The sequence below is a fragment of the Pelobates fuscus genome, chromosome 12 (assembly GCF_036172605.1).
Source record: "Pelobates fuscus isolate aPelFus1 chromosome 12, aPelFus1.pri, whole genome shotgun sequence".
NCBI classification, from domain to species: domain Eukaryota; kingdom Metazoa; phylum Chordata; class Amphibia; order Anura; family Pelobatidae; genus Pelobates; species Pelobates fuscus.
Genome location: NC_086328.1, coordinates 78848292 through 78870560, shown reverse-complemented (window position 1 = coordinate 78870560; position 22269 = coordinate 78848292). Strand labels below are relative to the sequence as shown.

At 43.9% G+C, this 22269-nt stretch overlaps 1 protein-coding gene across 1 annotated transcript in view; it reads right to left on the bottom strand.

The window, feature by feature from the left end:
• LOC134579456 (USP6 N-terminal-like protein) overlaps positions 1-21479 on the bottom strand; it is a 170237-nt gene extending 148758 nt beyond the window's left edge. The window contains exon 1 of the mRNA XM_063438752.1: positions 21357-21479. The gene's annotated coding sequence lies outside the window, so the exon portion shown is untranslated. The remainder of the gene's footprint in view (positions 1-21356) is intronic.
• Positions 21480-22269: the final 790 nt, after the last annotated feature.

The following is a 22269-nucleotide window of genomic DNA, read 5'->3' as shown; positions in this document are numbered from 1 at the left end:
TTAACTTTATAGAACTGTTAAAATCTACAAATCACTTTCTAAAAGAATGGAGAAAAGTGGAGCTCTCCTGGTGGGGACGAATAAATTTAATTAATTCATACATCCTCCCGAGATGGTCCTATTTATTCCAAATGATCCCCCTGACAATTCCTAAAATTTGGCTAACAATAAGACTCCTTAGCCAATAAGACCCCAAGAATAAGGCAGAAAGTATTATCTTTGAAAAAGAATAAAGGAGGTCTTGGATTCCCAGATATAAGAAAATTATATCAAGCCAGTATGTTAACACATATTTACAGAATGCAAATTTGTTCCCCAGAGTTAGAAGGCTGGCAGGAGTAAGAGAAAAATATTATAGGAGGTACAGTTTTATCTTTAATTATATGGAATATAAAAGAAAAACAGTTGATACTAAATTTAAGCAATACGAGTATAATTCTTAATCAAATAATAGAAGCATGGATTAATATAAAAAAAATTACCTCAAAGTTAATTATAACAATAAAATTTGACATTCTACAACTAACAATACAATATTTAGATTTAAAACTATGGAAACAAAAAAGGAATTGGGTTCATATTTAATTTTGTTGAACCGAGGTCAAGTTAAACCTTTTGCAAAACTTAGGGAAGAATACGATCTCCCCAGTTCCCAAATCTTTTAACTATTTAAGAGACAAAAACATTTTAAATAAATACCCAGCTCAAGAATATACAACTCCAATTTTTCAATTGGAAAAATTATTTAATTATACAAAAACAAGAAAAAATATCAAAATCAGAGCTGGTAGCAAATATAGATATTACAAAAACAATTCCAGCTATACTTAAGTGGGAAAAGGATCTGGGAATAAGGGCAGATAAAGAAGAATGGATAAAATCATTATCTAATTCATCTTCAATAATTCATTGCTTAAATTTAATTTAAATGCAATACAAAATAGCCAATAGATGGTACTGGGTCCCAACTAGATCATCAAAAAGCTCAACTAATCCAGGGCCCGACAAATCCCAGACGCCAGGTCGCCATGGCGACTACAAATTTTCCTCGGCGTCTGGGATTTATCAGCCTTTTACCTAAAGTGGCCGGCTGGGCAAAAAACAATGAAGCTGGCGGCTACCCGCCCTCAAGAGCATGGTCAGATGGTATTCACCCATGTGTGCTTAGGAAGCATAGTGAAAAATATTCAAACCACGGTTTTTAATTTGAGGATTTTTCTCTCTGGAATTGTTCAAAAGCTCAACCCGGAAACTACAGACCCATATGTATGTAAACAGGTTTTTGATCCTGAGAGCAATCCTATTGCCAAGACGAGAATCAAGAAGAATTCAAGAAGAATTCCCTCTCCCCCCCCCCCCATTTTTGTGGTACAATTGGAGATGGCTACAATTGTTTGTTTGCCTTCTTTTGTATCAGCAGCATAAAAGACTGGGCTTCACGGTTGAACTTGATAGACTTTAATCTTTTTTCAACCTAGACAACTTTGTAACCACAATTCAGTGTTTCGTGAACTAAAAACTGTAACAAACTGTTACGTATTCATCCGCACATAAAAATGTGGTTAATGGCATTTACCGTCCTGACAGGAAAAGTTGTGCCGAGCAGCAATCATGCACATGGAAACCTGGCAATTGCTTTTGGAGTCAAAGGCCGGTTACGGTCAATCAGATCCACAGGAGGGTTTGTGCTGAGCAGCAATCATGCACATGGATACCTGGTAAATGCTTTTGGGGTCAAAGGCAAGTTACGGCCAATCGGATCCACAGGAGGGGTATTTAAACCCAATTATCCTTTTGCTCATTGCCCTGTCGTGGTTTCATCCTGATGGTAATCTGGGAGTGCGTTCCTGATCTTGATTTTCTGGTATTTGACTTTGGCTTCGTTTTGACTTCCCTGAATTCTGGTATCCTTGACTTTCCCTCATCGTTGTGTCTAAGTTTGTGTTCCTGACCTCGGCAAGTATTTTGACTATTCTTGGATACGTTAAGTCCGGCCATTCTAAGGTCCGGTTATACGTTATCCTTAGTCCTAGTTGTGACAGTTCATCATGCTGGATCAACTTGTAATCCTGACACGAACTCCTTGTATTTCATATACTCCGTTCGTTCATATACTCCCGAAATGCTAGAGGCTTAAGTGATTATAGCCGGTTCACATAGTACACTGATTCGTACTATGACAAAATCCTGAGGTCGTGGGAAAAATCAAACGGTTCGCCGTTTGCATACCCAAACATCAGTCGAGACTTGATGAAGGGTACAACTGTAATGTTTTATAATTGCCAGATGGCCCACTTATATACACAGACTCCCAGCATGGGGTCTCAAGGAAAGACATGGTAAAACACGCCCTGGAGTCTCTGTGTCTGGGAGATAATTTAGTGTACTCTGCTTAAACTAATTATCTCCCAGGCACTAGAGTTACAAAATATAAAACATAAAATATTAAAAATACACATAACATATCTGAACCCCCACAAGCATTATATCCCCGGATAGCTTGGATCTGAGCGCCCAAGTTGTCTAGTTAGCGCTCAGAGCCGTATCGCCACCGGGGTAGTCAAGTTTTGACTGACCACAATTAGGGCTTCTGCCCAAATTAGTTCCAGAGAAATAGTGTTAGTGGTCGTTCACTTTCTGGAGTTCAGAAACGATTAAAATGTTTAACGGTTCCCCTGGCTCATAGGTAGCGATTGTTCGCCTAGTTCCTGCAACCAATCCTACCGAACAGCGTTCTCCTGTCTTGTCGGAAAAAGAAGCAGGCATTCGTGTAAAATCACCAGTGTTCACGAGGTCGAGTGTCCGACTTATAGTTCCAGACACTCGACGACCAAGTCCTGCTGCCTGCGTTCATGCGACAAGATGGCCGCTGTTTTCTCCAGCATGTGTTGTTCGGTTATATGAACGGCGGCTTCACAGGAATAGCACTTAAGTCTGTGGTTTCTTTGAAGTTCAATGAGCCAGGGGGTGGTCGGTGTTCGGTAGATTCATCTACCGAACACAGGGGAATTAACTGGGATAATAAAATACAGTATTTTGTCACAAACACATAGACAACATAAAATACAAGGTTTTAAGGATGAGTTCCTGGACCCTTATGTGTAATTTACTAAACAGTGAATTGAAAGGTGTTCACATGTAATTTATAAAATGCAGAACCTACACTGCTTTTCACAAGAACTTGACAGAAGTGATATAGGTAGGATCCCTCCCTGGATTTCATGTGAAAAATAAACAGAAGTGGTAAGACAAGTTCCCTGCATGCCAACAGTTCTCTCTACAGACAAGCTGAAGGCAGGCATTGATGATGTCAACGCACACTTCTAGTTAATGAGCTATTTTAGGTATACCATGTGTAACGGAGCTCCGTGTACCCCGACCGAGTACCCTCCGTTGATGGATGCTCCTAGCGCTCTCAGAGGACTCCAAGCACTGCAGACGACACCACAACCACCGCAGGCTCCACAACCGCCGTAGCTTAACTGGAGCCGCGCCGTCTTCCTTCCACCCTGGAATGAACCTTCAGCATTCAGGACCGTGTGGGGAAGATCTCTCCTCCTGGAGAGCGTATCCGGAACAAGCTCTTAAAAGAGCTAAGTGATTAAGGGCTCAGGGGAATATGCAGCGCATAGCAATCCCCAGTGTGATATAGCAGTTCCCTCCAATAACGAGACACGGCTACGTATTGAGGGTCAGAAGAGGTCTCAGGACTGGAACACCCAGCCTGCTTTTTATTAGGATAAGGTACACACAGGACACTCCCAGGGGGAGGATGAAATTAACCAATAACAGCATAGTACAGCCCACAGGTTCCCTCCCCTCAGATAAACAGTTAAACCAATTATTACATACAATAAAAATACAGTTTTTACACACACACTGTAACTTTAAAACCATACATTCAATTTCAATAAAAGCATATTCAGACTCAGCATACATCAAACATAAACCCTTCCAAAAATCAGCCAAATCCCTCCAGTGGATCAAAAGTTAGCTGGAAGTCCTTTATGACCGACCGCAAGCACAATTTCCTGCCCAAAACAGTTCCATAGATTTGGGCTGTGCGGTCGGTCAATTTCATGCGAAAAAACGACTAAGTCCCATTTCGAACGGGACTTAGTCTCTGGAGCTGCAAGTTCCGTATGGGAGAAGGTAAGGGTCAGCGGTGTTCGGCAGAATGTGTAGCCGATTTTAGTTCCACAGAATCTTTAGCATACACCGCTGACCGCATTCGAGGAAACCAAGATGGCCGCCGCCACGTGCAATTGACCGGCAGTAACCTCACAGCCTGGGAGGTAAATTGCCTGCACACTTTAGCTTCTGGGTGGTCTGCCTGTGTGGTACTTGGTTCAGTAAGCCCTATTTACTGAACCAAGTGGGGGAAAGCCAGGAACAAGTTATTTTACCGGTCTGGGGACATAGTCTTAAAGGGGCATTGTTCAGCAAAGTCACAATATGTCCCCAGACGGTTCTTAAAGGGCCATACACACCCAATAAATGTTAATAAGTTTTCAGGGGCACAATCTTCCAGGGGCCATAGTCATGAGGCAGGAGGCTGGCAAACATGCTTCTCCACAATCCAGGGAAGCAGGGCAATTTCTCATTTAAAGGGCCAGTTACAAATAGCGATTTGTAACACATCTCCCCTTTGGGGGGAAGACTAACCAGGCAACTGACCTTCTGTCGGTCAGTGCCTCCGTTAGTCGATCCACCAACCCACAATAAACAGATGTCCGAGTAGCCCCCCCACAACATCAAAGTACAGGAACAGCCCACCCACAACACACAGTCACTGCACCTGGGTATTTGGCTGTGGTAATGAGGCCACATGCCGAGGGTACTTGAAGGGCAGAGGCCAACTGCACTCTGCCCAGATGCCAGCTCTTCTGCTGGGGTAGCCTGCAGGACATCAGGCTCTGGACCAGGGACAAAGGTAGGGCAGAGGCCGACTGCACTCTGCCCAGCTGCCAGCTCTTCTGCTGGGGTAGCCTGCAGGACATCAGGCTCTGGACCAGGGAAAAAAGTAGGGCAGAGGCTGACTGCACTCTGCCCAGCTGCCAGCTCTTCTGCTGGGGTAGCCTGCAGGACATCAGGCTCTGGACCAGGGAAAAAGGTAGGGCAGAGGCCGACTGCACTCTGCCCAGCTGCCAGCTCTTCTGCTGGGGTAGCCTGCAGGACATCAGGCTCTGGACCAGGGACAAAGGTAGGGCAGAGGCCGACTGCACTCTGCCCAGCTGCCAGCTCTTCGGCTGGGGTAGCCTGCCGGACATCCGGCTCTGGACCAGGGACAAAGGTAGGGCAGAGGCCGACTGCACTCTGCCCAGCTGCCAGCTCGTCTGCTGGGATGCTTGGGACATAGTCCGGCTCAGTAGCCAAGGGAACATGGACGTCAGTAGGGGTTAACATTGCCTCTGTTAACTCTGGTGCCATGCTAGGAGTTACCTGGGGAGGGGAATTTGTACTTACCCCCTCCTCTGGGTGTCCCGGTGAGGGTAGTTGGGGATCTGGAAAGGCTGTCCAGCATCCCTGTAGGTCAGGCACAGAGACCACGGTCCCATCTGCGCCGTCTGGGGGATTGGTGTCTCCCCTTGTTAGGGTAAGCTGCCGCTGGGGAGAGGGGGTGCTGTGCTCCTTTCCCGGAAACACAGGCTGCCGCTGGAGAGGGAGACCGCCTGTCTCCACTCCCGTAACATTGTCCTGTTGCTGTAGAGAGGGACCAACTGTCTCTGCTCTCTGTAGGACACACTGCTGCTGGGGGGGAAGGTCGGCACCTTCGGCCCCCTGGGGTACACACTGCCGCTGGAGAGGGAGACCGCCTGTCTCCACTCCCTTACCATTGTCCTGTTGCTGTAGAGAGGGACCAACTGTCTCTGCTCTCTGTAGGACACACTGCTGCTGGGGGGGAAGGACGGCACCTTCGTCCCCCTGTAACTCCCACTGCCGCTGGAGATCTGGGTTGGTTGCCCAGCATCCCTGTAGGGCCGGTAGAGAGACCTCGGTCCCATCTCTACCTGCCATCTGGAGGGCATCGCCGGACCAGTCAGGGAGGTCTGGTTCTGCTTGTCGGGTAGGTTGGGGCTGCACGAAGCTGAGCAGGTGTAGGTAGTCCTGCTCCAGCTCCCACTCCCTTGTTGCCAGGTGGGTCATGTCTTTTCTCACCTCTCGTTCGTCAGCCCAGACATACATGCCCATCCGGTAGTCGTAGATGTCCCAGAACCTAGACTCCTCCGTGCTGCCGAAATCAGGCTCCTCCTCCATGGCGTCCAGAAGTAGACCAGGACCATCATAATCATCCCCCTCCGGTAAGTCGTGCTCGGCTGTCCAGGGAGTAAGTCGAATGGTATGCCACCAGAGGGCCTGGTATGCGTTGTCTAACCCGATCTCTCGCCATACCAGGGTCTCTAGTCTTGCCACCCATTCATCCAGGGGCTGCTCTCCCAATAGACACATTCGCATTGCCACACGCTTCTGTAGCCGCTGCTCATCACTGGGGAGACTCTCACCTCGCCGCCACTGGGCGTCTTCCAGGGCATCATACCAGAGTTCCTTTCTGGCTGCATCCCTGTAATCTGCGGCCTCCTTCTCCTCCTCATCATGGAACGCTGTCCGCAAACCAGCTGATTCCATCCTGTTGTAGCCAGGGGCGCTGCCCAATGGCTAGCGTTGCCCTCAATTGTAACTCCAAACGTTACCAGTGTCTCTGAGCTGCTTCTCCTCGCACTAGGACGCCATCCCACCGCTGCCACCACTGTAACGGAGCTCCGTGTACCCCGACCGAGTACCCTCCGTTGATGGATGCTCCTAGCGCTCTCAGAGGACTCCAAGCACTGCAGACGACACCACAACCACCGCAGGCTCCACAACCGCCGTAGCTTAACTGGAGCCGCGCCGTCTTCCTTCCACCCTGGAATGAACCTTCAGCATTCAGGACCGTGTGGGGAAGATCTCTCCTCCTGGAGAGCGTATCCGGAACAAGCTCTTAAAAGAGCTAAGTGATTAAGGGCTCAGGGGAATATGCAGCGCATAGCAATCCCCAGTGTGATATAGCAGTTCCCTCCAATAACGAGACACGGCTACGTATTGAGGGTCAGAAGAGGTCTCAGGACTGGAACACCCAGCCTGCTTTTTATTAGGATAAGGTACACACAGGACACTCCCAGGGGGAGGATGAAATTAACCAATAACAGCATAGTACAGCCCACAGGTTCCCTCCCCTCAGATAAACAGTTAAACCAATTATTACATACAATAAAAATACAGTTTTTACACACACACTGTAACTTTAAAACCATACATTCAATTTCAATAAAAGTTGCATATTCAGACTCAGCATACATCAAACATAAACCCTTCCAAAAATCAGCCAAATCCCTCCAGTGGATCAAAAGTTAGCTGGAAGTCCTTTATGACCGACCGCAAGCACAATTTCCTGCCCAAAACAGTTCCATAGATTTGGGCTGTGCGGTCGGTCAATTTCATGCGAAAAAACGACTAAGTCCCATTTCGAACGGGACTTAGTCTCTGGAGCTGCAAGTTCCGTATGGGAGAAGGTAAGGGTCAGCGGTGTTCGGCAGAATGTGTAGCCGATTTTAGTTCCACAGAATCTTTAGCATACACCGCTGACCGCATTCGAGGAAACCAAGATGGCCGCCGCCACGTGCAATTGACCGGCAGTAACCTCACAGCCTGGGAGGTAAATTGCCTGCACACTTTAGCTTCTGGGTGGTCTGCCTGTGTGGTACTTGGTTCAGTAAGCCCTATTTACTGAACCAAGTGGGGGAAAGCCAGGAACAAGTTATTTTACCGGTCTGGGGACATAGTCTTAAAGGGGCATTGTTCAGCAAAGTCACAATATGTCCCCAGACGGTTCTTAAAGGGCCATACACACCCAATAAATGTTAATAAGTTTTCAGGGGCACAATCTTCCAGGGGCCATAGTCATGAGGCAGGAGGCTGGCAAACATGCTTCTCCACAATCCAGGGAAGCAGGGCAATTTCTCATTTAAAGGGCCAGTTACAAATAGCGATTTGTAACACCATGTGTAACTTGCAAGGTACATGACATATCTGTGCATTGTAAACATAGCTTCTGTAAGATAAGTGGAAGTTATTAGAGTAAAGGCACTTTAATACAGAAATATCATGTAAGTAGATGCAAAAAATTAAGATGCGTAAAGAATAGATTCATAAACACAAGAAACGTTTCAATTCATGTAACTTTTAATCTATCCTGTACGTCTACATTTATCTTACTATTTATAACAAGACAATGTATTTTTCAGTAATATACTATTGTGTTGATGACATCTGTTAGCATCTGATGACATCAACCTCCTATAGATTAACAAGTATAATGTATTTTGTCTCTAAAACAGATGTGTTCAGTTTGACTATTTTGGTCTAAAATGTGAAATTAACTTAGAATTTCTAAGAATAGGCACTTTAAAAAATTTTTTTTTTTTTTTTTAAGATCTTTAGAAATGTAAAAGAAGAACACTTAATGTGATAAATGAATACTCTCCCTCCTGTTTGAGTTCCTTAACAGGCCTCCGATCAAATGTCCTGCAAAAAGCTCATTTTATCTCTATTAATAGAGTAAGAGGTCTCAAATGGCTCTCTTTTGACCTCACTAGTCTCCAGAGCTACATACCTACAATTCAGTACACAACAACTTAAAAGTTTCTGTATTATGTTGAATAAGAATAGAAAGTTTCACGCAAAAGCAGACCATAATGAACTCCAGGTGTTGGATTGCCACTCGTGCCTAGAAATATTATCTGGTATCTAAATTGGAATATGCAGGTGTATAGTATTTTATCTCACATACGAATGCCAGTTAACCACCTAATAAATGCTGCACAGGGGGCAGTGCCATGGGACACACACACACACCTCATTATGCACTCTAACATTTACTGGATTAGTGTGGCTCTCCTCCTGCTCAGCGCAGCACAACTGTGCCATGTCTGAAATATTGGAAAAAATTTAAGTATCTGTAACCAACCGCAGGGATAGAGTGTGGACAAATGCAATCGGCTGAGTAAGTCATAATGGTGAAAAAGGGAAGAAGAGTCTTTATATAAAAATGTTTTTATCTGGGGCGTGGCCTGAACCTGAACCGGAGCGGACGCCATTTCTGCCTGCTCCTAACAAGCCTGAAATAAATCCGCAAACATCAAGAACAGGAACCGACCGATTGCCAGACCAATCCTGAATCCGGCAACAGGACGAAGAAACGCACACATTGATGCCTTTTTTTCAACCCCAGAGATCGGGCAAGGTGAAACGGAGGCTCAAGGCCTATCCCTCGCCGACAGCCTCCGGGCTCGAGTACTTCCTAGACGGAGTGTACAGCCGAGGGGAGCCCCCACCCTCTAGCGACACTCTGCCGACCCACAATAATACCCCAACAAATATGGGGAGACGTAAGCAAAAAGTACAATCCGGCCACCCGGCAGGGCAGACCAACATTGGGGCTCTACTGCAGAGGCAGGCACAATCCAAGATGGCCGCGGAGGCTCCACAAACTCCGACAACGACCCGGGCGGCATCTCACACACCCGCTCAAACGGAGGATGACAGGGAGTACACCCCGACACCAACACAGGCACCACCTGACAACACATTGGCCACCAAACAGGACCTCCATAATTGGGTGCAAGACATTAAGGAGACACTGGCCGCAGATGTGGGCCTGCTTAAAGGGGAAGTACAAAAAGTAACTGAAAGAGTAAGGGTGACAGAGGATCATCATGACCATCCAAACAGACATAACATAAGTAAAGGAAGTGATACAACAATTGCAGACCACCCAACAAGGTCTCTCCCTACAACTGTCAACCCACGAAGACCGAGCTGGTCGCAACCACGTCAAAATACGTGGGGTACCCTCTGACATTACACCTGATGAACTACCTCACTATGTGAGACGGCTCCTGGCCACCATCCTGCCACCAACGACAGCAAGGAAGACACTCCTCGACGGGCTCTACAGACTCCCACCCTCAGCCACAATGCCTAATACAACTCTATTATCTTACGCTGTGCCACCACACAGGACAAAGCCAACATCATGTCGGCAGTATGGGACAAAACCCCCTTGGCCTTTGAAAATGCACAGCTGCTTTTCTTCCAGGACCTAACTAGAGCCACACTTCAGTGGCGCCGGACACTATCCCACTTTACAAGCCTATTGCGCTCCGCGAAGTTGCCACACCGCTGGGGGGCACCTCGATCCCTGCTAATCACCCACAACGGGACCACGCACAGGGTCTCCGCGACCACAGAAGTGCCTGCAGTGCTCACCAAATTGGGACTACAGGACAGAAAAGACACAGCAGAGACCCCTGCACAGAGATGGGACCCAGACAACACTGTGCCATTCATTCCGAGAAGCACGGGACCGACAAATCGGGACACTTGAATAACATAGGCTGGAAAGAATTTTCACAAACCACACGCAGTTCCTGGAGAAGGAGCTGTGTAAACAAACGCTCCAGCCACAGAAGATTTATGATTTTCTTTTAAAATGATTGTTTATTTTTGTTAATGTTCTTATGTTTCTATTTACTGAAATGATAGTACCCAGCTTGGCACATGTCTCTGCGCTTCATACAACTGACAGCACACACGGAAACGCTAACCCACAGATGACCGAATACACTGCTAGCTTCACACAACGGTCGGGGAGATGGGAACTCCAAGATCTCCCTCTCCACCCCCCCGCCACCCCTTAGGTCAGGGGTACACCACCCTCCGGGAAACCCTAGACGCTAGACACACGGGTGCCCAGCCCACCAAAACCCGAACACAAGTCAACCTACAGCCTGACCGAGACATAGGACCTGCTCACACAAGGCATGCTGAGCAACATTACCACATACAACCTCGACAGAGAGCTGGGCCACACAGCACCACGAACCGCTACAAACCCGGAGACACATACGCCTGAACACGATCGACACAGAGCTCTCTTGACTACTCAAAATAGTTGACACCCTGGCACAACAACACATGAACACCTGTACTACCACACCTGTAACCTTGACGACTAAAACTATTACCACCAGACACCACTCCTATTGACACACTTGCTTCCACCTATTGTCTTATACTACACTTGAGAAAGTGCGAAAGCACAACGCAAAAATTTCACTGTTCTATGCCTCTAGATTAATCCAGTGGCACTTTTGTGTTTTTATTGCCTCACTGTTCATATCTTGCCTTATTGTGAATAAGCGTGTTTTCTTTCACGGGGAAAAAAAAAAAGGTGCAGCATATCTTGTCCATATCCGTTCAAACATTGTCATTATACCTTGTGTCAAGAGACAAAAAAGAAACATGTATTTAACACTGCACACCCAAAATAAAGAATTAAAAAAAAAAATAATGTTTTTATCTGGATGCCTCCCTCTACCCCCTCCATGTGTCCAATTCCTCCCTCTACCCCCTCCATGTGTCCAATTCCTCCCTCTACCCCCTCCATGTGTCCAATTCCTCCCTCTACCCCCTCCATGTGTCCAATTCCTCCCTCTACCCCCTCCATGTGTCCAATTCCTCCCTCTACCCCCTCCATGTGTCCAATTCCGCCCTCTACCCCCTCCATGTGTCCAATTCCGCCCTCTACCCCCTCCATGTGTCCAATTCCGCCCTCTACCCCCTCCATGTGTCCAATTCCTCCCGCTCTCCCTTTCCATATGTCCAAATTTCTCCAGCTCTCCCTTTCCATGTGTCCAAATTTCTCCAGCTCTCCCTTTCCATGTGTCCAAATTTCTCCAGCTCTCCCTTTCCATGTGTCCAAATTTCTCCCGCTCTCCCTTTCCATGTGTCCAAATTTCTCCCGCTCTCCCTTTCCATGTGTCTAAATTTCTCCCACTCTCCCTTTCCATGTGTCTAAATTTCTCCCACTCTCCCTTTCCATGTGTCTAAATTTATCCCACTCTCCCTTTCCATGTGTCTAAATTTCTCCCACTCTCCCTTTCCATGTGTCTAAATTTCTCCCACTCTCCCTTTCCATGTGTCCAATTCCTCCCGCTCTCCCTTTCCATGTGTCCAATTCCTCCTGACGTTCCCATTTATAAGTAGTCAAACAGTGTTAGGGCAATTTTACTTTATCTGTGGTCCACTGTGCACTGCTCCCCATCTCCCTTGCGGATTATAAAGTCAGCTGATCGCTCTCAGCTAAGCTAATGAATGTACTGCAGGTAAGAAGTCAAAATATTCTATAATGGTTTCACTACTTACAATGGAGGGGGCACTGCTGGCATGATAACCACCACAAGTCTACCACTCTTTATGTATAAGAAAAATCTTGACAGTAACACCAAATTTTCCTCCCTCTAATCTCAGTTTGTGTCCAAACATTCTAGTATCTTTCTGTCTATGGAAAATGTTACATATACATATATATATATCAAAGAGCTCTTTGAGAAATATGCAAGTTTAAAGGACCACTATAGTGCCAGGAAAACACTACAGTGCTCAGGGTCCCCCTACCGCCGGGCTCTAGGGTGAGGAAGGGGATAATCTTACCTCTATCTCCAGTGCCGGGTGGGGGACTCTCCTCCTCCTCGGCTGAATGCGCATGCGCGGCAAGAGCCGCGTGCGCATTCAGCCAGTCTCATAGGAAAGCATTTCCAATGTTTTCCTATGGACGCTGGCGTCTTCTCACTGTGATTTTTACAGTGAGAAGCACGCAAGTGCCTCTAGCGGCTGTCAATGAGACAGCCACTAGAGGCTGAATTAACCCTAATATAAACATAGCAGTTTCTCTGAAACTGCTATGTTTATAGAAAAAAGGGTTAATCCTAGCTGGACCTGGCACCCAGACCACTTCATTAAGCTGAAGTGGTCTGGGTGCCTATAGTGGTCCTTTAAGGTACATTAAAAGTGCCGGTTTGACTTCCCCATGCCAACATTCATGGCAAGGGGAAATCAAATAAACATAGTTTAAAAATATGAACACATATTTTATATTACATTCATGTTCTGAATATCAACGCTAGTGTTTGAATTATGTCCTCTGCTCTATCTCAATTTAACCATTCAAAAAAAAAAGGATAACGACTATTATATCTTATAAAACTAAAGGACACAAGCCATCAAACCCAGAATGATTTTTTATTTTTTTTTTAAATCATTGTTAGTGACCATAACGAACAAAAAACAAGAGGTCTGTCTTGCCTAGTTCCCTAGTAACAATTAGAATATTTCCAGTTTGCTTTTCATGTCTCTGATTTCATCAACTATGATGAATGTCCACTGAAGACCTCTCAGGATCAACGTGGAGCCTAGACGTGCAGACTATAACACAATAAATAGACCAGTCTTTTGAGTGTCAGGGCCAACGGTAGAGGAGTCAGAGAGAATGCTGAGTTCAAGGACAGTAGGGCTAAGGTTAAACAATATAACAAGCCAAGGTCAACGGATAACAGAGATTAGGAGCAGCGATTAAACAGACATAATCAGATATCAGGAATAAGATACACAAGGAACGCACTCTTGGGCTACCAGACACTATAGGTAGCGTTTGATGAAGGATGGCAATGTGGTCCATTTTAAATCTTCTGCATATTTTGACGCTAAAATAAACTATACTCTTGCAAAAGAGAAAAAAACTAGTTTATTCTGGGCCGAGAGTGTCTTTGTATATTAGAGAAAAAAAAACTAATTACCACAACACGTCCAGGACAGTAGTAAGTTGCGATGGATAAAGGAAATATAATCAAGTGGGGGAGGGGTCGTTGATGCCCATCCTAATTTTCCCATACTTATTGACTTTGGACTCTAGGATTCCTCCAAATGTCCCATTTACTGTGAAAAGCATCTGAATCAACTACCTTTTCATTATGTGCAGGGCTGAGAAAGAGTCCTCATAAATCTAAGTAAAATGGACTGATCAGGGAGTCTCCAATCCCTTGGCCCATTGCACAGTCTCTCTTAGGGTATAGCTCTAAGGGAATCTTAGTAAATCTGGCACAAACAAAGGGACTATCAAAGTAAAGAGCTAGGGTGAACAGGTAAAAGCATTTACTATACACCCCAAACTCTTAATAAAATAATGGAACATTTTAGCTATGAAGAAAGGTTAACAAATTTAAAACTCTTTATTTTAGAAAAACAGCGCCTCAGAGGGGTTATGATAGCATTATACAAAGGTATTCTGGGCCAATACAAACCATTGTCTGGAAATCATAAGCAGGACTATACATAGGACCCAAGGTCACTGATGAAGACTGGAAAAAAATCATATTTCTTCTAAGGCAAAGGAAAAAGTATTTTTAAAAAAACAATAAGGAAGTGGAATATTATATATACTATGTGAATTAACTCATAAAATATGAGTGGCTCTGTGCCACTCAAACAGTCAGGCAATGGGACAATCAGGGCCCTTGTGAGTGCTGGATACAAAGTAATCTGTGGACTATTCAATTAATAAAGGGAAACTATATTAACCCAGACCACTTCATCTCATTGAAGTGACCTGGGTGCAATGTCCCAGTCCTATTTAGCCCTGCAATGTAAATCATTTCATTTTTTGAGATAACATATAATTACATTGCAGCACTAAGAGTGCCTCTAGTCACTATCAATCAGACAGCCACTAGAGGCACTTCCTGGTGGCTAACTGACTTTTGGTCATCCAACTGACGCTGGACCTCATGCTCTGCATGAGGACATCCATTGCCTGTTGAATCCCATAGGAAAGCATTGAAGCAATGCTTTTCTATGGGGAGGGCCGAATGTGATTGCCGTGCATGTGCATTAGCCCTCCCTTCCCCTGTCCAGTGACGTCTGAGGAGGCCGAGCACCGATCCAGCGCAGAGTGAGATCGGCTCTGGAATTAGGTAAGTGTTAAAGTACGTTTTTAACCCTTTTTATGTTCGGTGTGTGGAGGGGGGGAGGGTGGGGGGGAACCAGAGGGAACTATAGTGTAAGAAATACAGATTTGCATCCCTTACACTATAGAATTCATTTAATAGGGGCAGTATATTTACCAGACTCCAGTATAACAACTTTTATTTTAATAAAATGACTTTTTAAAACCAGCTGGTGTGTATTGGAGAAGCCAAGACCAGAGTTTTTTTTTAATTGACCATGATGCATGAAATCCTTAAGTGTCAAAAATTTAAAAATGGCACAAAGCAACAAGGTCAAGTATCAAACCATGACTCTCACTCTCAACTTCTCCGCAAACCAGCCCATTTGTCATTTGAACCAGAAATCACCATCGTGTGTCTTGCCCCTCATCCTGGGGCTTTTTTAAGTGTGCCTGTATGTCCATTGCAGTGTCTATTTATTTATACCATAGTCCCGTAACGTAATATCGTCTACGTGCAAAATCCATTTTGGCAGCTTACATTTTTATTAAAATATAGATGTGAAGCAAACTAATTATGTTAATATTCAGTATACGGCCATATCTTATTAAAATCCATGTCACTATTAATGGGGCAGACTACCTAAATGTTTTAATATAAACTACTTCTAAAAATGTACATGTTTTGAAAGTGTAGAAGCTGATTATTCTCAAATTTCCCAGTTTTTTTCAATTTGTGTATATTAGTCATGCTGAATAAGAAGTCACTTCTGCTATTTAGTACAATGTAATTTGGCATACAATCTGGCTGTCTAGCTATTGTTTGTCTTTGAGTTGGTTGAAATGTAAACCACATTATTATGAGAACTGTCGCAATAGTTACTATCATAAGCTGAATGGTAAACAAAATCCTCCCAGATAAGACAAATTCGGAGACAGACTTGAGGATTTTAGTGCATCAATAATTAGAATAACAAATTAAAGGAACACTTTAGCTTTAGAATACAAACATGTGTTCCTAATGCTATAGTTTCCCGCTAACTGCTTAGGGTCAGTGTCTTAAAGGGACACTATATTCACCAGAACAACTACAGCTTAATGTGGTTGTTATTATTATTATTATATTTATATAGCGCCGTCAAAATCCGCAGCGCTTTACAATGGGTGGACGAACAGACATGTAGTTGTAACCAGACAAGATGGATACACAGGAACAGAGGGGTTGAGGGCCCTGCTCAATGAGCTTACATGCTACAGGGAGTGGGATAAAATTACACAAAAAGGTAAGGATAGTATTAGACTATCTGGTTCTGGTGAGTATAATAGCTCCCTTGAGGCATTTTCATGTAAACACTGCCTTTTCAGAGAAAAGGCAGTGTTTACATTGCCCCTATGGACACCTCCAAGTGGCCACTCCTTAGATGGCCACTGGAGGTGCTTCCTGGCTAGGGCTGCACAATGCATCTCTATGAGGAGGTGCTGATTGGCCAAAACGGCGTTTGGCCCTGCCCACGTGCCAATTTTAGCCAGTCCAATGCTATCACATTGGGAAAGTTTTGACGATGTTACCAAGTGGGCGGGGCCAGCACAAAATGCTTTCCTATGGGCGTTTTTAATTCGCACGAGGCTCTGGCCGCGCATGCGCATTCGGCTCCACTCGGGAGCTGACGTTGGAGGGGGAGGAGAGGTCACCAGTGCCGAGGGAGCCCGGCGCTGGATAAAGGTAAGTGGCTGAAGGGGTTTTGACCCCTTCAACACAGCTTGAGGGGGGTCCTGATGGTGGAGGGACCATAAAGATTATATAGTGCCAGGAAAACAAGTTTGTTTTCCTGACACTATAGTGGTCCTTTAAATTACAGGGTTAAAACTAAATGGCCATTGCACTTGGATCTCTTCAGTAAAATTAAGTGGTCTGGGGTCCTATAAACTCTTATTTATGAAATTATAGCAGCCTTCAGTGGCTACATATCAAGCTATCAGGCTACGGAAATAATGCATTTATTTATTTATATTTTTACGTAAGGATATTTTTATGTAAGGATTTTACTTCTAGGGAATATTTCTGGGAATGTGTTACCCCATGTCCCACACATATTTAAAGAAACACTATAGTCACCTAAATTACTTTAGCTAAATAAAGCAGTTTTAGTGTATAGATCATTCCCCTGCAATTTCACTGCTCAATTCACTGTCATTTAGGAGTTAAATTACTTTGTTTCTGTTTATGCAGCCCAAGCCACACCTCCCACCCCCCCCCCCCTTAAATAATTGTATCTCAATCTCTAAATTGAACTTTAATCACATACAGAAGGCTGTTGCATGGTCTAGCAAGCTATTAACATAGCAGGGGATAAGAAAATCTTAATTAAACAGAACTTGCAATAAAGAAAGCCTAAATAGGGCTCTCTTTACAGGAAGTGTTTATGGAAGGCTGTGCAAGTCACATGCAGGAAGGTGTGACTAGGGTTCATAAACAAAGGGATTTAACTCCTAAATGGCAGAGGATTGAGCAGTGAGGCTGCACGGGCATGTTCTATACACCAAAACTGCTTCATTAAGCTAAAGTTGTTCAGGTGACTATAGTGTCCCTTTAATTCACTTCAATTGCAACACCCTGATCTATACTTCTATTTATAATGCAATTAAATGGATACTTTAGTGCCAGGAATACAAAGCTATATTCCTGGCACTATCGCTACCTCTGTATAGCTCTCACAATGCTTTTGTCAGCCACTGTAGTCCAGCAATACATGATAAATAAAACGTTCTTCCCAAACTCGTATGAGTTCCAACATAAAATGGACAAGTTACAAGTCAGTGTAAACAATCGTTCCAATAACACAGTTACAGGTTTCATGATCAAAATATTGTTATGAGGGATTTCTTGGAAAACATTAAAACACATTAATATGCACTGTTAATTGGATCATACAAGGCTGTAACATTATTTTCAAGCATCATAAATAATTAATGTGAGGTGTGAGAACATATGTTAATTGTATTTTGCACTTACATCAAGGCTATTGGAGATGATTTGTAAGGCCTGTACGGTAAAGTACTAATTTAAAATATAAGCATGAGAGAATGTGCCACAAAAATTATGCTGAATCATAAAAAATGTTAAGGTGCCAATATATTCCTAAACATGGTGTAGCGGACACCGGGTAACCCCTTCCTTTAGCCACTCAGGAACCCAAGCAGGCATCCATTTCACCCAGTAACTGGACGAGACACAGCTCTGGGAGTACAACACGGACAATGCTTTATTGGTACAGGCTTAATCTATAAACAGACCCCCACAGGGGGTCTCCATTCCATTCAGCACAAGTCCCTCAGTCTTAGGCTGGAGGGGGATGGTTTACAGATAACCATCTCCCGCTCTGAGAGATACCAACAGTACAACATTTACAGACAATAGGACAAATTACATACATGGGGGAAAGAAAAGGGGTATACATATAAAATATACATCCCCGGAATAGCCTTGGTTCCCAACTAGGATCCCTGCAAATAGCGGGGCAATCGGATGTATAGAGCCTGAGAAATCATCATATAAAGTCTGGGCTCGAGGCTCTGTACATCCTCGCAATTCGTTCCATGGAGTTGCTTGGTTTAGACCGGTGAATTCAAACTTTGCACCTAAAGCAAGCAGCAGCCAGTCCGGAGAAAGGGCACGGACCAAATCGCGCCAATCGGTGCTCAGGGAGGGGAAGCGTTCAGCTAGCCAATCAAGGAAAAGGGCGCAAAACCAAATCGCGACAATCAGCGCTCAGGACAGGGAGGTGTTTCGCCAGCCAATCAGGAGAAAGGGCGCAAAACCAGTGTGAACGACAGCCCTTCTCCTATTGGCTGGCACTAACTTCCAGGCGGCCAGCGGGACCCTGGGGCTGTGAGGTCGACTCACAGTTCCAGGGATTCTCTGCTGGGCTCGCGTCTCTCTCTCCGGTGGATATCTTCACTCAGGAAGCACCAGAGATATCGCTCATTGGGCAGCCACTAGCCCGGGTAGTGATTAAGCTCCTTTAGGAATAGGTAGGGCGATCCCCCGCCTGAGCAGCCAGTACCCCAAAAGTGTCCCCACCAACCTCAGAAACCCGTACGTGGAGTTCCGGTACGAAGACCCTGCAAGGGAAGCGTCTCCTTTCGGTATACAAATGCTCCCCCTGGTTGGCGTTCGTCTATACGAAATGGCGGCCACCCAGAGGAGCACTCATTAATTACTTCCCTTGCGGTTTTGCACGTACGTTATAGGTGCGAACATTCGAATTGATTGGTGTGACCATTCTAATGGGGTACCGGGGTTGTCCTTATTCGGGAGACAAACGGATTTTGTTTGTATGAACGCTCCCGAACAGGAAACCGAGCACAGTACGAAACACAAGGGGAAACAAATAAGCTGTGGGCACACAAAATCCACGCAAATAAGCAGTGGGCACAAGTGGATATGTCACTCAGTGACGGCGTTCCGTCACACATGGAACAAGAGAGGGCAGGCAAAGGTGAGTTCTATTTACCTGAAGCTTTATGAAATACTATTTTTTGTATTTGTTTTCTTTTATTGGGGAGGGTTGGTGGTGTGTGGTGATAGTGCTACTTTAGAGGGGTACAGGGCACACAAAAAATAAATAAATGTTTTAAATCTTACAAGCCTACTTAAAATCATCTGTCCTAACAAATATGGGGATTGATTACACCATATGGCCATACAATGGAGGGCTAGCACAGTAAGGCCATATGTTTAACCAAATGCCCTTATTTGTTTGTTTAAGTGATTTTAATGAGCCTTGTAAGAATTAAAACTGCATTTTGTTTTTGTGTGTACTGTTTCCTTAAACTGTATTGTAGAGGCTGGAATTATGGCTGTTGGAATTACAACTTAGCAGGTTTATAGAAGCCAAATACTTTTGATGAGCCTCTAATTGAGATTACATATATCCCAATAGTTAGGATGGCTGTCGTGCTGTCCAAATGCCAGTCATATAAGCAGTGCCAAGCACTAATTAACCAGCTGTACATGAAAAATAATGGTTATTTAGACGGGGCAATAATAGTCAAAAACAGTTACTTTAGCTTTTTCTTTTCTCCAGTAGAGACAGGGCTTCAGAGAGACAGCTAGTTATGAGGACATGTTTCACAGAATGTGACTGTACATCAAGAATGCATTAAAAATATATATTATGCATATAACATATATAAGAGAATAAAGCGTATATATACAGCCTCGTTATTTTATCTGAAAATCCCTGGTAGAGATGTTACAAAGCTTTTAGGCATTAGTGGAATTAATTCTAATTTTAGCAAACACCTATAAAACAGCAATGCTGGTTAAAGACCTAGCCTAGAAGTACATACATGATTATAAAAACTACACTATTAGGAAAGAAATAGTTGCAGCAGCCATTTCATGTTTTTCCCATAACTTTCAGTATTCAGTCTTTAGATAAACTTTATCCAATCTTTGAAAACATCCATGAGGAAAACTGCAAGTAAATTAGGCTTTTTGCACTCTTATTATATTGGTTAATGGAAGATAAAATCAGGAAAGTAAAGTATGGGCTCCCTTGCGCCACATAGAATTTAACAAGTAATGCATACACACTGAATATAAGGAAGAGGATAAAATGGTGTGGCTTTAAGCTAAATATTTAAGTATCAAATGATAGCTGAATAATACTGTAAATAAAGGAAATGGTTCTTCCTAAAAATTGTAAAACCTAACCACATTTGATGTCATGACTTATTTATGGATAGATATTGAGAAATAGAGAAATACATTTGGAATCATAGCTTAAAAGGTATGTCCTGGAATGCCCAATATAGATTAAAACAATAGGAACCTTGTGCTTATTAATTGATGGTGTAAAGCACATTTCATCTGAAGCCCCTACACATGTATATTTTAAAAAAATAAAATGAAAAAAATTATATAAATAATCAATTCAGCATCCAGAACCATTCCAAACAACAAGCCATGTGCTTCTGCCAGAATTGTGATGTACTGGGGAATTCTAAATGATGTGCTTCATTCTACTCAGCAGATAGGTGGGGAGTGCACACAGGAAGCAAAATTTGACATCCTTTTGCAGTGGATGTGGTTGATTTACAATTTAAATGTAAAAAAAATGGTAAACAGAGTAAGCAGTGTAGTCTGGGCCAACATAATTTGGCATGTGCACACCAATAAAAAAAAAAAAAAGAAGGCAATTTACTGAAAGAGAGGAAATATGAACATTGAAATATTGGGATATTTAGCATATCATGCAAGCACTTACTGCACAAATAAATCCCACACATATATAAATATACACATACATGTATATGTATCTACATGCACACACAATGTATATATGTACATGTGAACCTTGGTCTCTCTATATGATTGTGTAGATCTGTCTATATCTATATATAGGTGTCTGAATAATGTGTAGGAACTATGTATACCTAGATGAGAGGCACATAACGGAAAGCATCGCATCCCATGCGGACTGAGCACACAGAGGATGCTGACACCCGAACACACAGTAAGGTGATCACATACCGTTTCTTGTGGCCGGGGGTTCCGGAGTCTCTACGCTCTTTCCGTCTGCTCACCCCCCGGTCCCTCGCATTATCCTCCCGTTACACTGGAAGCTATTGGGGAATCGAGAGACCAAGCGCAGCACTGAGCCTGACACCGAGCCACGCCCCACCTGTCAATCACAGGCGCGCGTGCGCACCGAGCACGTGCGCGTGGCATGGATGGAGTTGTAGTCCGACAGCGCAATTGGTAGATGAGGGTGCAGGGCGTATCACGGTTTACTTCAATAGTTAGTATGAAGAGAAACACTACGCAACGGGGAATTAGCTCAAATGGTAGAGCGCTCGCTTAGCATGTGAGAGGTAGCGGGATCGATGCCCGCATTCTCCAAAGTTTTTTTGTTTTTACATTTTCCAATTTTTCATGAAAGTATTTATTATTCTGGAATTATAAATAAGATTTTGAGCAAGTGTAAATTTATAGGATTGTACTTAAAATAGTTTTGTAAATTACGTACTGTGAATAAAATTATATATTCAAATCAAACATCTAAAATGTACTCAGTACTCAATCTATTAAATCACAGAGGCATGTCTATAACAGTACTGCAAACATAAATAATAATAAAAAAAAATATCAGAACTTTAGTTTGATGGTGAATTTTCGTTCCCCACCCCACCCCACCAATTTCACCTTCCAAAAAGTTAATATACTTCAAAGATGAATTTTCCAAAACTGCAGTTTTTAAATTCATTTTTGTAATCCGCTCAGCCACGCTGTGTGAAGAGAGAAAGGCACACAAAATGTCCTGGGGAAGGGAACAATGTCACAGAGGGGATGGAGAAGGGGACAATGACACAGAGGAGCTGGAGAAGGGACAATGACACAGAGGAGCTGGAGAAGGGACAATGACACAGAGGGGCTAGGGAAGGAA